This window comes from Cetorhinus maximus, chromosome 8 (genome assembly GCF_964194155.1).
Source record: "Cetorhinus maximus chromosome 8, sCetMax3.hap1.1, whole genome shotgun sequence".
NCBI lineage: Eukaryota > Metazoa > Chordata > Chondrichthyes > Lamniformes > Cetorhinidae > Cetorhinus > Cetorhinus maximus.
The window spans coordinates 75,633,881-75,646,853 of record NC_135886.1 but is presented as its reverse complement, the minus strand read 5'-3'; the positions used below and the strand labels follow the sequence as shown (position 1 = coordinate 75,646,853).

The following is a 12,973-nucleotide window of genomic DNA, read 5'->3' as shown; positions in this document are numbered from 1 at the left end:
GCCTTTGAGGTGCTGCAGTGCATCTTGTAGATGGTTAACACAACTGTCAGTGGTGGGGGGGAAGTGAATGTTTGGGGATTGGGTGCCACAAGTGGGGTGCTTTGTCCTGAAGCTTGTCGTTGGAGCTGCACTCATCCAGGCAAGTGGGGAGTATTCGATTACAGTCCTGACTTGTGCCTAGTAGATGGTGGACAAGCTTTGGAGTTGGGAGGTGAGTTACTTGTTACAGGATACCCAGCTTCTAATGTGCTCTTGTAACAACAGTATGTGGCTAATCAAGTTCAGTTTTCTGGTCAATGGTAACCTCCCAGGATGTTGGTTGATTGTGGGACTTTGGTCATGGTAATGTAATTTGATGTCTAGAGGCAATGGTTAGATTCTCTTGCTGGAGATGGTCATTGCCTGGCACGTGTGGCATGAATGTTACTTGTCAGCCCAAGCCTGGATATTGTCCAGGTCTTGCTGCATTTGGACATGGACTGCTTCAGTGTCTGAGGAGTTGCAAATGGCGCTGAACATTGTGCAATCATCAGTGAACATGCCCACTTCTGACCTTATGGAAAGGAGGTCATTGAAGCAGCTAAAGATGGTTGGGCCTAGGACACTACCCTGAGGAACACCCGCAGTGATGTCCTGGAACTGATGACTGACCTCCAACAGCCACCTTCCTTTGTGCTAGGTATGACTCTAACCAGTGGAGAGTTTCCCCTGATTCCCATTGACTTCAGTTTTGCTAGGGCTCCTCCATGCCATACTTAGTCAAATGTTGCCTTGATGTCAACGGCAGTCACTGTTGTTCACCTCGTTCAACCTTTTGTCCATGTTTGAACAAAGGCTATAATGAGGTCAGGAGCTGAGCGATCCTAGTAGAACCTAAAGTGAGCGTCAGTGAGTAGATTATTGCTAAGCAAGTGCTGCTTGATAGTACTGTTGGTGACCCCCTTCATCGGTTTACCGATTGTGTAGCCTGGGGTGGCGATTGGCCAGGTTGGATTTGTTCTACTTTTTGTGAGCAGGACATGCCTATGCAATTTTCCACTTTGCTGGGTAGATACGAGTTTTGTAGCTGTACAGGAATAGCTTGGCTAGGGATGTGGCAAGTTCTGGAGCACAAGTCTTCAGTACTATTGCTGGAATATTGTCAGGGCCCATAGCCTTTGCAGTATCCAGTGCCTTCAGCCATTTCTTTATCACATGGCATGAATCAAATTGGCTGAGGACCAACTTCTGTGATGCTGGAGACCTCTGGAGGGGACCAAGATGGATCACCCACTCAGCACTTCTGGCTGAAGACTGTTGCAAATGTTTCAACCTTCTTTTGCAGTCTGGGCTCCCCATCATAGAGGGTGGGGATATTTGTGCAGCCTCTTCCAGTGAGTTGTTTAATTGTCCACCACCATTTATGACTGGATGCAACAGGACTGCTGAGCTTAAATCTCATCTGGTTGTGGGATCGCTTTTACCTATGTCTATCGCATGTGGCTGATGCTGTTTGGCATGCAAGTAGTCCTGAGTTGTAGCATCACCAGGTTGACACCACATTTTTAGGTATGCCTGGTGCTGTCCCTGGCATGCCTTCCACTCTTCTATGAACTGGGGTTGATGCCCTGGCTTGGTGGTAGTGGGGGATATGCTGAGCCATGAGGTAGATTGTGGTCAAGTACAATTTTGCTGCTGCTGATGGCCCACAGTGCCTGATGGATGCCCAGAGTTGCTTGATCTGTTTGAAATCTATTCCATTTAGCACAGTGGTAGTGCTGCACAACATGATGGAGGGTATCCTCAATGGGAAGACAGGACTTTTGCCTCCTGTTATGGCACAGCCAATGGTAAATGTTGAGTTGCTCAAATCCCAGAAGGAAACTTGAGACAACTACCACAACTATTGCAATTGGTATGTTTTGCGATGCGGGCTTTGAATTCAGTAGTAATAAGACCACTGAGCCTAAGTTTTTGTAAAACTAGATAAAACATTTATTAATCAGAAGTGATTTTAAAGCACATGTCTACAAATTACAACTATAACTTCTAAATCCCCTAATTAACCTGACTCCCAGTTAACACCTCCATTAAGGCAACAGTAAGATGCACAGATTTTAAAAGACCCAGACAAAAATGTACCTTGAACAATCCAATTCAAAATGAGGTTCCTTTCACTTTGATTCCTTTGCAGACAGTTGTAGGCTTACAGCTGCTTTTGATGTTACATGCCTGTGCTCTGCACGTACACAACTGCTCTGATATACCCAGCACTTACAATGAGAATTTACATTCAAAGATATCACCAGCCCCTTTGAACTCCTCTCATGGTACCAATTTTATTAGGAATATAAACATTGCTTGGTCTCTCCTCACTAGGTGCAAGATTTCTCTCCTCTTCTTGAATGCTCTATTCATGCAAATGCACTCTACCTTACTGTTTACATCTCAAAACTACTATACATCAAAGCACCCAGACTAGCTGGTTTTAATCCAATTAACACAGACACACCCACAGATTAAACCTCTATTTTAAATAATTTCCAGTAATGCATATTAATAGCTACATAACACACACACTATTTTCCAATAAATTCCAATAATACTATATCTTCCTGACACTCCAAGGACTGTGCGATGGTCATCCTACTGATACTGTCATGGTTAGTGAGGATGAGGTCAAGTAGGTATTTCCCGCTTGTTGGTTTCCTCGCCACCTGCCGCAGACCAAGTCTAGCAGCTATGTCCTTTGGGGCTTGGTCTGTAGTGGTGCTTCTGAGTCATTCTTGGCGATGGATATTGATGTCGCCACCCAGAGTACATTTGTGCCCTTGTCACCCTCAATTTGGAGTTTCCTCCAAGTGGTGGAGTACTGATTCATCAGCTGAGTGAGGTTGTGGGGGGAGTAATGGTAGTCAGACGGTTTCTTTGCTCATGTTTGACTTGATGCTGTGAGACTTCATGGGGCCCAGAGTCAGTGTTGAGAACTCCCACTTGACTGTATACCACTGTGCTGCCACCTCTGCTGGATCTGTTCTGCCAGTGGGACAGGTCATACTCAGGGATTGTGATCGTGGTATCTGGGACATTGTGTAAGGTATGATTTCGAGAGTATGACTATGTCACGCTGTTGCTTGACTAGTCTGAGACAGCACTCCCAATTTTGGCACAAGCCCCCAGATGTTAGGAAGGAGGACTTTTGCAAGGTCGACAGGGCTGAGTTTGCCATTGTCATATCTGGTGCCTAAGTTGATGGAATGGTCTGTCTGATTCCATTCATTATAGACTTTGTAGCAGTTTGAAACCATTGAATGGTTTGCTAGGCCATTTCCAAGGGCATAAGAGTCAATGACATTGCTGTGGGTCTGGAGTCACATGTAGGCCAGACCAGGTAAAGACAGCAGATTCATTAATAAACCAAATGGGTTTTTAATGACAATCGACAATGGTTTCATGGTCATCGTTAGACTTTGAATTCAGATTTTTATTGGATTCAAATTCTAACCTGGGTTAGAAGCATTACCCTGGGTCTCTGGATTACTAGTTCAGTGACATTACCACTACACCACCACCTCCCCTGTGTCAGGTGCCATTTAATGCAAGATGAGTGAGAATTGGGGGTATGCATGCCATTCACAGCCTTTTTAAAAATTTTGAGATGGGTTTGAGTACATAATTCCTTGAAAGTGTGAATGCAGGTATATGAGCCCCCACAGGCACTGGCAGTATGATGAAATGCATAATGTTCTGTCCGTGTACAAAGCCTTGATCAAGCTTCATCTTGAATGCTTTGCCCAGTTTTGGACTCGAATGTTAGAGATGCTAGAAAACGTTCAGACTAGGCTGCTGGTTACCCTGGTGAGCTTAAATCTGGGGGTTTTTAACTCTCATACCTCAGGGAAATTTGAGTGAAGTCTTCAAATTTAAAAAAACACTCATCTTCCTGTCAAAACAAGTGCTAATGTTTCATATTTATGCAGTAATGATATGGCAACTTCAGGGGCAGATGTACAGTTAAAATCTAGTCCAAAACTTTCTCTTTGTTGTGCTGCTCCCTTGGTTTGGTGAAAATTACATCTCACTGGCTCACCATTAAGATGCATTGAATGGCATGAAGTTGCTGCATTTGTGCAGTACATGGGATCTAAGCCTTGTCTATTCTAGTAAGTACCTTTTTTAACTGCATGACCATTTAATTACTGCTGCAAATCAGCCTTTCTGCTGAATTAACTATTACAATTGTGTATTTTAATTCCTTAAAGTTGTAATTGGCAATTTTAATTTCTCTCCCTCAATCTGGTTGGTTGAACACAGTTCCTTGCCTTTTCCATGCAGGTCCCAGATCCCCTGCAGAGGGCACTACACTCTTTTGAATTTCCAACCCAGTTCCAGTGCAAGTTTTTAAGATGACAATGAATTATTTATTCTCTCATGGGACATGGGCATCACTGGCAAAGTCAGCATTTGTTGCCCTTGAACTGAGTGACTTGCTAGGCCATTTAGAGGGCAGTTATGAGCCAACCGCATTGTTGTGGGTCTGGAGTCAGATGTAGGCCAGACCAGGTAAAACAGCAGATTTCCTTCCCTAAAGGGCATTAGAGAACCAGGTGGGTTTTTACAACAATTGATGATAGTTTCATGGTCACTAGGACTAGCTGCCATGGTGGGATTTGAACGCATGTCCCCATTGCATTAGCCTAAACCTCTGAATTAATAGTCCAGTGACATTACCAGTAAACTACTATCACCCACTAAATGCTGCTGCTATTGCATAATCCTAGTTTACATTTAGTAGATTATTTGAGCTCCGTAGGTTAGGGAGAACCCAAAGATCTAGTAAGCAGAGAAGTTGGTCAGATGTTTGGTACCTTTGAAGTGAGGAATAAGTTGCTGTCACACGCAGTAAATCTGCACTCACCGTAGTATTCAAAAAGGAGCTGAATGATTGGTGTGCCAACATAATCTCAACAGTTTAAGGGGTTTCCAGTGGGGGATGTTACTGGTCTCCTGAAACTTGTTTGATCACCTTCAGAGGTCAGAAAGGAGTTTTGCAGAATATAAAACAATTGGGTCAAATTTTGCTGGAGCAGGGCATCTCATGGCAAATATAGTTATAATTTTTTCCTGCACCCTTTTGCTCAAATGTTCACACTGTAGCTTGCTGGAAGGATAAGCCAATAATGGCACAGCCAGAGCATTTGGGACATCAGGATCAACTGTATTTCCTTGATTGAAATTGAAAGATTGTGCAAGAAATAAAGGAGGGGGAAATTAGTCAAATTGGGTACAGCAAGAAATGGAAAGGAAAAAATTGGATTAACATGAAATAAAACTTAGAGATTTTAACTTTATTACATGCAGGAAATAATTTTCATTTGTATGATGCCTTTAATTAAACATTCCAAGGTGCTTCACACTCTAAAACAATATGCCATTGAACCACATGAGGAGATAATTGGTTCAGATGACCAAAAGCTTGTTCAGAGGTTTTAGGGAGTGTTTTAAAAAGAGGAAAACAAGACAGAGTTTTAGGGAGGAAATTCAAAGTTTAAAGAAAGACTTGCATTTATATAGTGCTTTTCATGACAACTGGACAACTCTGCGCTTTTACAACCAATTAAGTACTTTTGAACTGTCGTCACTACAGCAGGAAATGCAGCAGCCAGTACAGATTCCCAACTCCCATCACAAACAGCAATGTGATAACAACCAGGTTATCTGTTTTTGTGATATTGATTTAAGGTATAAATATTAGACAGAACACCCTGGATATCTCTCTTCACAATAGTGCCATAGGATCTTTGTGGCCTTGGTTTAACATGTCACCTAAAAGAAAATTCTAACATTGCAGTACCTCCTCAACACTACAATGGAATGGTAGCCTTTATTTGTGTTCAAGCACTTGAGTAGGACTTAAACTCAAACCCTGTGGCTCAGAGGTAAGAGTGCTACCAACTGAACCATAGCTGAAACACCTTATAACCTTGACTAATTAAGACATAGCTACAAATGGTGGAGCAAGTTTAAATTGGGGATGATCAAAAGGCCAGAATTACAGTGCAGATATGAAGTTTTGGGATGAAGGAAATTGCAGAAGAGTGAGGCCACGGTGTGATTTGAAAATGAGAGAATTTTAAAATCGAGGCATTGCTTAACTGGGAGGCAATGTGGGTCAATGGGCACAGGTGACGGGTGAACTAGACATGGTCAACATGTTTTTAGGTGACATCAAATTTATGCAGAGTAGAAAGTAGGAGGCTGACCAGCTGTGCACTGGAATAGTCAAGTGTAGAAGTAACAAAGGTATAGATGAAGGTTTCAGCAGCAATTGAACTGAGGCAGGGTGCAGTAGAGCCATGTTATGGAGGTGGTGATAGGCAATCATAGTGACTGCATAGGTATGTGGTCAGAAGTTTAGCTCAGGGTCAAATATGACATCAAGGTTGCAAACAGTCTGGGTCAGCCTCCAACATTTGCTAGAGAAGACAACAATTTAAATTGTTCCCTTTCTGGGCCCGAGATTAACTGACATTGCAATAACAATTATTACATTGTTAACAGTGTACTTAAGTTTTAACTACCGACCTTAATGTTCTGCGGAGCATTGAATGTGCACATCCAGCAAGTTCTCAAAAATAATGGGGAGGCATATTGTGAGTGAAGATATGCAAAGCATACAAAGGAGTGACATAAACTCAGCCACAATTTCTGGAAATTTGCAACTCTGTGTATCGCTTAATCCCCTGACTTTGCTGGCCAGTTTGCACTTTAAAAACAGTGTGCATCGTTAACGCACCATTATCTTTCCAGCCAAGGTTTTGCTCATTAAGTTATTTCCCCAGTGATGTTGAAACAATGGAACTATTTCCACTATGACAAATATTCTAAGAGTCTTAAAGCAGGCATTTAGAATGAAGGCTTTTGACAATGAATGGGAAAAGATTATTCTCTCATGCTGGGGAGTCAGAGACAAGGGTTCATTAATTTAAATTCCTCACTGTATGTTAAGAAATGTTTGGAGAATTTTTTATCCAGGTTATTGAGTACGGAATGCTTTCTCATTGAAAATTGAGACATGAACCGTTGCTTTTAAGGGAAATGGAATAAACGTTTGAGACCGAGGAAGATGCAGGGCAATGAGGAGAGATTGGGGCTGGGTGATCAGTTTTGGATTGCTGTAGCAAAGAGCCACCACAGACACAACCAGCCAAGTGGTGGCTCACTGTGCTGTAAACTTCTCAGGACTTTAGCACTATCTGTATGAAGTGTTTTTCTTGTGCTCAAGAGAGGAATGGAAAGAAACAGAAGAGTGTCTCCTATGGGTCCCAATATGTGTCTGTCCAAATAAATCTTACCCTGCTCAGCCCTAACCTCACAATGCCCCACCATTCTATACTATACTAATAACATGTCCATTTCATTTTTGTACTGTCATTCTTAAAGGTGCAGAAGTGTTAAGCTGGTAATAAGAGGTCATGATTCACTTAATATCTCTTAAATGGGTCAGAATTGTGCAGCAGTGTAATACTGCATGTGTTTTTGAAAGTTGCAGTTTGTGAACTTCAAACGTATTGAAAATATTATTTTCCATTGTCACAAAACTTGCTCGTCATTTTCTGAAACCGCTGCACATAACACCCAATATTATTTCAACTTGTCCTAATCCTTATTCTAATATCATGTTTTAATTTGTAGTAGTAGCCGCCATGTTCCAAACCTCACTTTTGCTGTTAATTTTAACTTAGCCCACTCAGCAAGAAGGGAATGTGTTCAGGACGAATGCCCAATTTGCTCCTTATCCTGATTTAACTCAGATGAAAATTGGGCTTCTGACACAACCACCCCTTCCCCATCCATGATTCCCATCAGATTAAAATCAAGGCTTTAGATGTTGGAGATCCTCTCTGTTACCTTCTTTCAAGGCTAAAAAATTAGGCTTCTCTACTAAAATGTTACGTGATCATTGCTACTTTTTATAAGCAAGTTGTCAATGGTTACAATTATTACAAAATTAGATTGATTAGCCAGTTTTGAAGTCCTGTATTTCACCTGATGGGGTTTAAAGGTATAAAAGTAACAAAATTCTGCTGATATTTTTCAAAATCTTTGGAAAATGGGAAGTGCCACTGGCTTACGCAAAGGATGAACTATGTACAATGGCTTGCATTAATATAATTTCATTAATGGAGTAAAGATCCCAACATACTTTGAAGGAGAAAGGAACACAGAAGGACAGGTTAAAATCTGAGGTGATTTTTGCAAGAAATAGCAAAACCATGTGTTTGGACAGAGTGTTCCTGAGTGTAGGACCCAGGTAACTGACAATAGTGACAAGGAGGGAATGGAGGGGGACTGTATAGCCTTGTAAACCAAGGGGTTGAATTCAATTTATTGAGGGACAGAGACACTGTGAAAGTCAGCAAAATAAAAAGTAATGGGTGATTGTGACTTCATAAAAGATAGGATGCGATTGGAGAAGTTGTCGATGAATTAGTTGTAGTGAAGGTTGGAATTCAGCAGGTAGGTGAAGAGAATATTGGAGGAATCAAATCTGGATAATGGTTCAGTATTGAATTTTAAAATTTTAATAATTGCTTAGAAGATTGAAAAGTTGATAACTTTTGTAATAAACTGCGTAATTCCTATGACAGAAACTCAATCGCTTAGTAAGTGTAGCGCAGTAGGGATTGAAGCCTAATCATAAATCAATGAGGTTGCAGCTTTCAATTTGGATTTCTAAATCCCAAAAGAAATTCCTATTGCTTGTAATTAATAGGTTAGATTCAAGGATAAAGGAAGAAAGATTTTTTTTAATTTTCAAAGGAATATAAGCAAGTGCCCACAGTTCTCATTGTATTTAAACAAGTGACTCTGGCCACAGGAGTGGAATGGGGGAGGAGTTACCTTATTGGTAAATTGTCTCAGGAAATGAGGGTTAGATGAATTGGCTGAAAACACTGATCTTGGTCAATGCTTTAAAATGAATGATTTTTTTTATTGGGCCGGATTATTACACTTACATTTTTCCATGGACTACTACAGGTCCAGCAATCATCCACAGGGCACTTAAGACCTACATGAACACTTAACCAATCAGATTGAAGAATTGCTAATGAGCAGCGCAGAGTCTGTGCCTAGAAGTCAGTTTGAACATCTAATTGAATGTCAAATCAGGTACAAAAAGTGAAATAAAGGAAAGGGAAAAGAATGGATCGAGAGATTAAAGACAAAGAAAATATTTTAAAAATTGTTTTTTTGTTTTCTTAAATCTCCAACAATAATTAAAATCATAAGAGATAAAACTTTATACCAGTGTTAGTTTTCAGTATCAGAACGGTGATTTGGCAGTCCGACTGAACGTGCTATGAAAAATGTACTTACACTGGAATGGACAAGTCCTAAGTTTTTCTGGTGTGCATACATCAGGTAAGTACAGCAGCTTCACATTGTTCTGTGTATTTCAATGGTGAATCACTCGGCAAGATGCTGTAATCACAGTTTTTGAGGCAGCATGGCAGCTCAAATAGAAACTTCCTAATTATAAATTTAACTGTGCATATGCGATTGCTGGAAGTTGCTGTCTGACTTACACATTATTAATGATGAATGCTGTTAGCTTCACTGTTTCTACTGCTGCAAAATCCATCCCAATGTCTATTTTAATAGAACTCAGTTTCCTGATGAGTTCCATTTTATTTTACCTGAAAATTTTTGATAGGGATAGGAATAGGCCATTCAGCCCCTTGAGCCCGTCTGTCATTCAATTAAGATCATGGCTGACCTCAGCTCCATTGATCCATCTTGGATCCATATCCTTTAGTACCCTTGTCTAATAAAAATCATCAATCTCAGTTTGGTCTACCTCTGATTTTAAGGTTGTGCTCCACTACCAATGGAAATAATTTCTATCTATATACCTATCAAATGCTTTAATCACCTTCACTACCTCCCTGAGCATTTCTGTTAGGAACGCTGAATGTTTAACCAACTGTTAACTATATATATTTTTAAAAGCATCGTTTCTTTAGTAAGGTTGTTGCAAATCCTCTGTCATCAATTTGTCCATCTCTATAAACTTTAGCTGATCCACAACTCTGCGACTCAAATCCTCTCCTATACAAAGCCTTCCGACAACCATTATTCTATTACACACCAACTTCTGCTCTCCTCCTTATCCTACTTAAAAATTCATTCTTGCCATCTGAGCATCACTGACAAGGCTGATATTTATTGCTTACCTCTGTTTGCTCCGAGTAGATGGTGGTGTGCCACCTTCTTGAGCCATGTCAGACAACAGGTGAAGAGTACGCCTTTGTATATTTTCAATTCCCAACCCCATCACGAATGGGGTTCAACAGGTGTTACTGGGTAGGGAGTTCCAAAATGTGAACCCAACAACATTGGAGGCATGGGAATTTTTGTCCAATCCTGGATCATACGTGGCTTGGAAGTGGGGCACCCATGCACCTGCTGCCCTTACCATCCTAGGCCCTGGAGGCTGCTGTTGTGGGAGGTGCTGCTGAAGAAGCCTCAGTGAGTGGCTGCAGTGCATCTTATAGATAGCACACACTGCAGTCACAGTATGCTGATGTTGAAGGAGGTGTTGATCAATTGGCCTGCAGTCTCGTGAATGGTATCAAGCTTCTTGAGCATTGCTTCAATAACAACTGTCCAATGAAATACATTCCATCACACTCCTGACTTGTGCCTTGTGGGTTCTGGAGTAAATTTTGGAGTCAGGAAGTTAGTAACACGCCACAGAATATCCCACCTTTGACCTTCTCTAGGGGCCAGGGCATTTATGTAGCTGGTCCAGTTGAGTTACTGGTCAATGGTGATTCCTAGGATGTTGATGGAGGGGGCTTTTGAGATGGTTGTACCATTGAATATGATGGTGAAATGGTTTGCCTCTCTCTTTTGGAGATGATCATTGTGTGTGTTATGATTCCCGTAGAGACCAATAACTTTTGAAAAGAGATATGAATTTCCCAGTGACTAATTCAAAGGATCGCACAACAAGATTTCACATTTTAAGACTTTTACTGTGACAAAACAAACTAGAGTCAACATAGACTGAACATTACTTAGAAGGCAACTAGTGTACTAAACTACAAAAATGGTATTTCCCATTAACTTCTTAACACAACTGAAAAGCCCAGGCCAGTTTATAGATTACATTGCACTCTCCATAGACACGTAGTCTTGAATTTAAAGTCCATAGCTCCTCCTGATTCTAACAGGATCTCTTCTCATTGTTCTTTCTTAACAAAGACCCTTTCACTCAGCCTTTCGAGGGTAATCAAATGGACTTCCCATTGCAAGGTTCCTTTTGGTGATTCCGTGCTCTTTAACGCTTCACAATCCTCATTTCCTTGAATGTGAGTTCCATTTTTACCAGCGCTCCGCTTGGTGCTTAACACAAAAGCAATCCTTTTCTTCTGTCTGGCATAGCAGCACCGTTCTAGGTCTTCTTCCCCAAAACTCTCAGTTTGACTGACTCAGAGTCCCTGAGTCTGGGCAGCAGTAAGGCTGACTGCTTATTTCTTTGTGTCCAGGTTTTAATAAGGTTCAATTGGAGTTTCTGTCTTCATAATAAGCAGGTCACATGGGTTTGTCTCCAGGCAGATCCCATGGGGAGGTCAATACCCCAATTCCAACTATTCCCTTTTACCTTGAAGTAAAGGAGACAGTTTAAAACATAACCATCTTATAACGTCCAATGGTCATAACCTGTGTGGTGAGGAAATGGTCAAATGTAACATTAAAAATAAATAAGTGGACACATTATGAAAGGCTGTGCTCTCACTGACAATTTGTAGAACGAGATTTTAGTTGTCTGCCTAAGGCTCATTGGTAGTACTTCATCCATAAATCTCAAGTATATGGGTTCAATCCCTGCTACACAGACTGGAGCACATAATTGTTTGACACTAGAAGATGAAACATTAAATCGAAGCCCTGTGGATGTAAAGGATCTCATGGCATTATTTGCAAAAACAGCAGGGGTATTCTCTGGGTTCCCTGGCCAATATTTATCCCTCAAACATTACTTAATAAAATTCTTAACATTTATCTAATTACTGTTTGTGGGACATTGGTTGCACAAATTAACTGCTGTGTTTTGCTACATCACAACAATGACTACATTTTAGTGCTTCATTGTCTGCACTTTGGATGTCCTAAAGTCATGAAAGGTACATCTAAATGAAGGTCCTTTCTTTTCATGAGTTTAAGACAGTACAAAGTATTGTTTTATTCAAATACTGAGGAAGTGTTCACCTGACAAAAGGTCACATAAGGAAATTCTGAACTGGAAGATCTGATAAAATTGGCGCTGTACCAGGATATTGTGAAGTGATGTTATAAAGTCTCCTAAAAATAGAATGTCTTATACTGTCCTAACTACAGCATCATCGACTCCTTCTCCGAAGCACAGGAGAAAATTAGCCTTTCACTAAACACCCAGAAAACTAAAGTGCTATTCCAACCAGCTCCCAAAGCAAAACACCTCCGCTTATCTTTGAGATCATGGAAAATGTAGACCATTTTCCACATCTTGGGAGCCTCCTCTTAACAACAGCAGACATAAATGACAAAATTCACCATCGCTTCCAATATGCCAGCTCAGCCTTCGGCTGACTGAGGAAAAGAATATTTGGGGATCAGAATCTCAAACACAAGTCCAAGGTCATGATTTATTGGGCTGCAGCGATCCTTGCACTCCTATGTACTTCGGAGATTTGGAAGACCTAAAGTAGGCACTCAAAGCACTGGAGAAGTACCACGAGTGATGCCTTCGCAAGATTCTCCAGATCAGGTGGCAACAAAGGCGGTCCAACAGCAGCATCCTCTCCCAAGCCAATATGCTCAGCACTGAGGCACTAATCACTCAAAACCAGCTCCACTGGATGAGGCATGTCGTTCGTATGTGACCAGACTCCCAAAGCAACTGGTCTATTCAGAACTCAGTAGTGGTAGGAGTCTCCCAGGAGGA

General features: G+C 41.1%; 1 protein-coding gene across 7 annotated transcripts in view; it reads right to left on the bottom strand.

Moving 5' to 3' along the window:
* Positions 1–11,113: 11,113 nt before the first annotated feature.
* LOC144683741 (BCL-6 corepressor-like protein 1) overlaps positions 11,114–12,973 on the bottom strand; it is a 308,871-nt gene continuing 307,011 nt past the window's right edge. For all 7 annotated transcript variants that reach the window (XM_078547078.1, XM_078547081.1, XM_078547074.1 and 4 more), the window contains one exon: positions 11,114–11,650. The gene's annotated coding sequence lies outside the window, so the exon portion shown is untranslated. The remainder of the gene's footprint in view (positions 11,651–12,973) is intronic.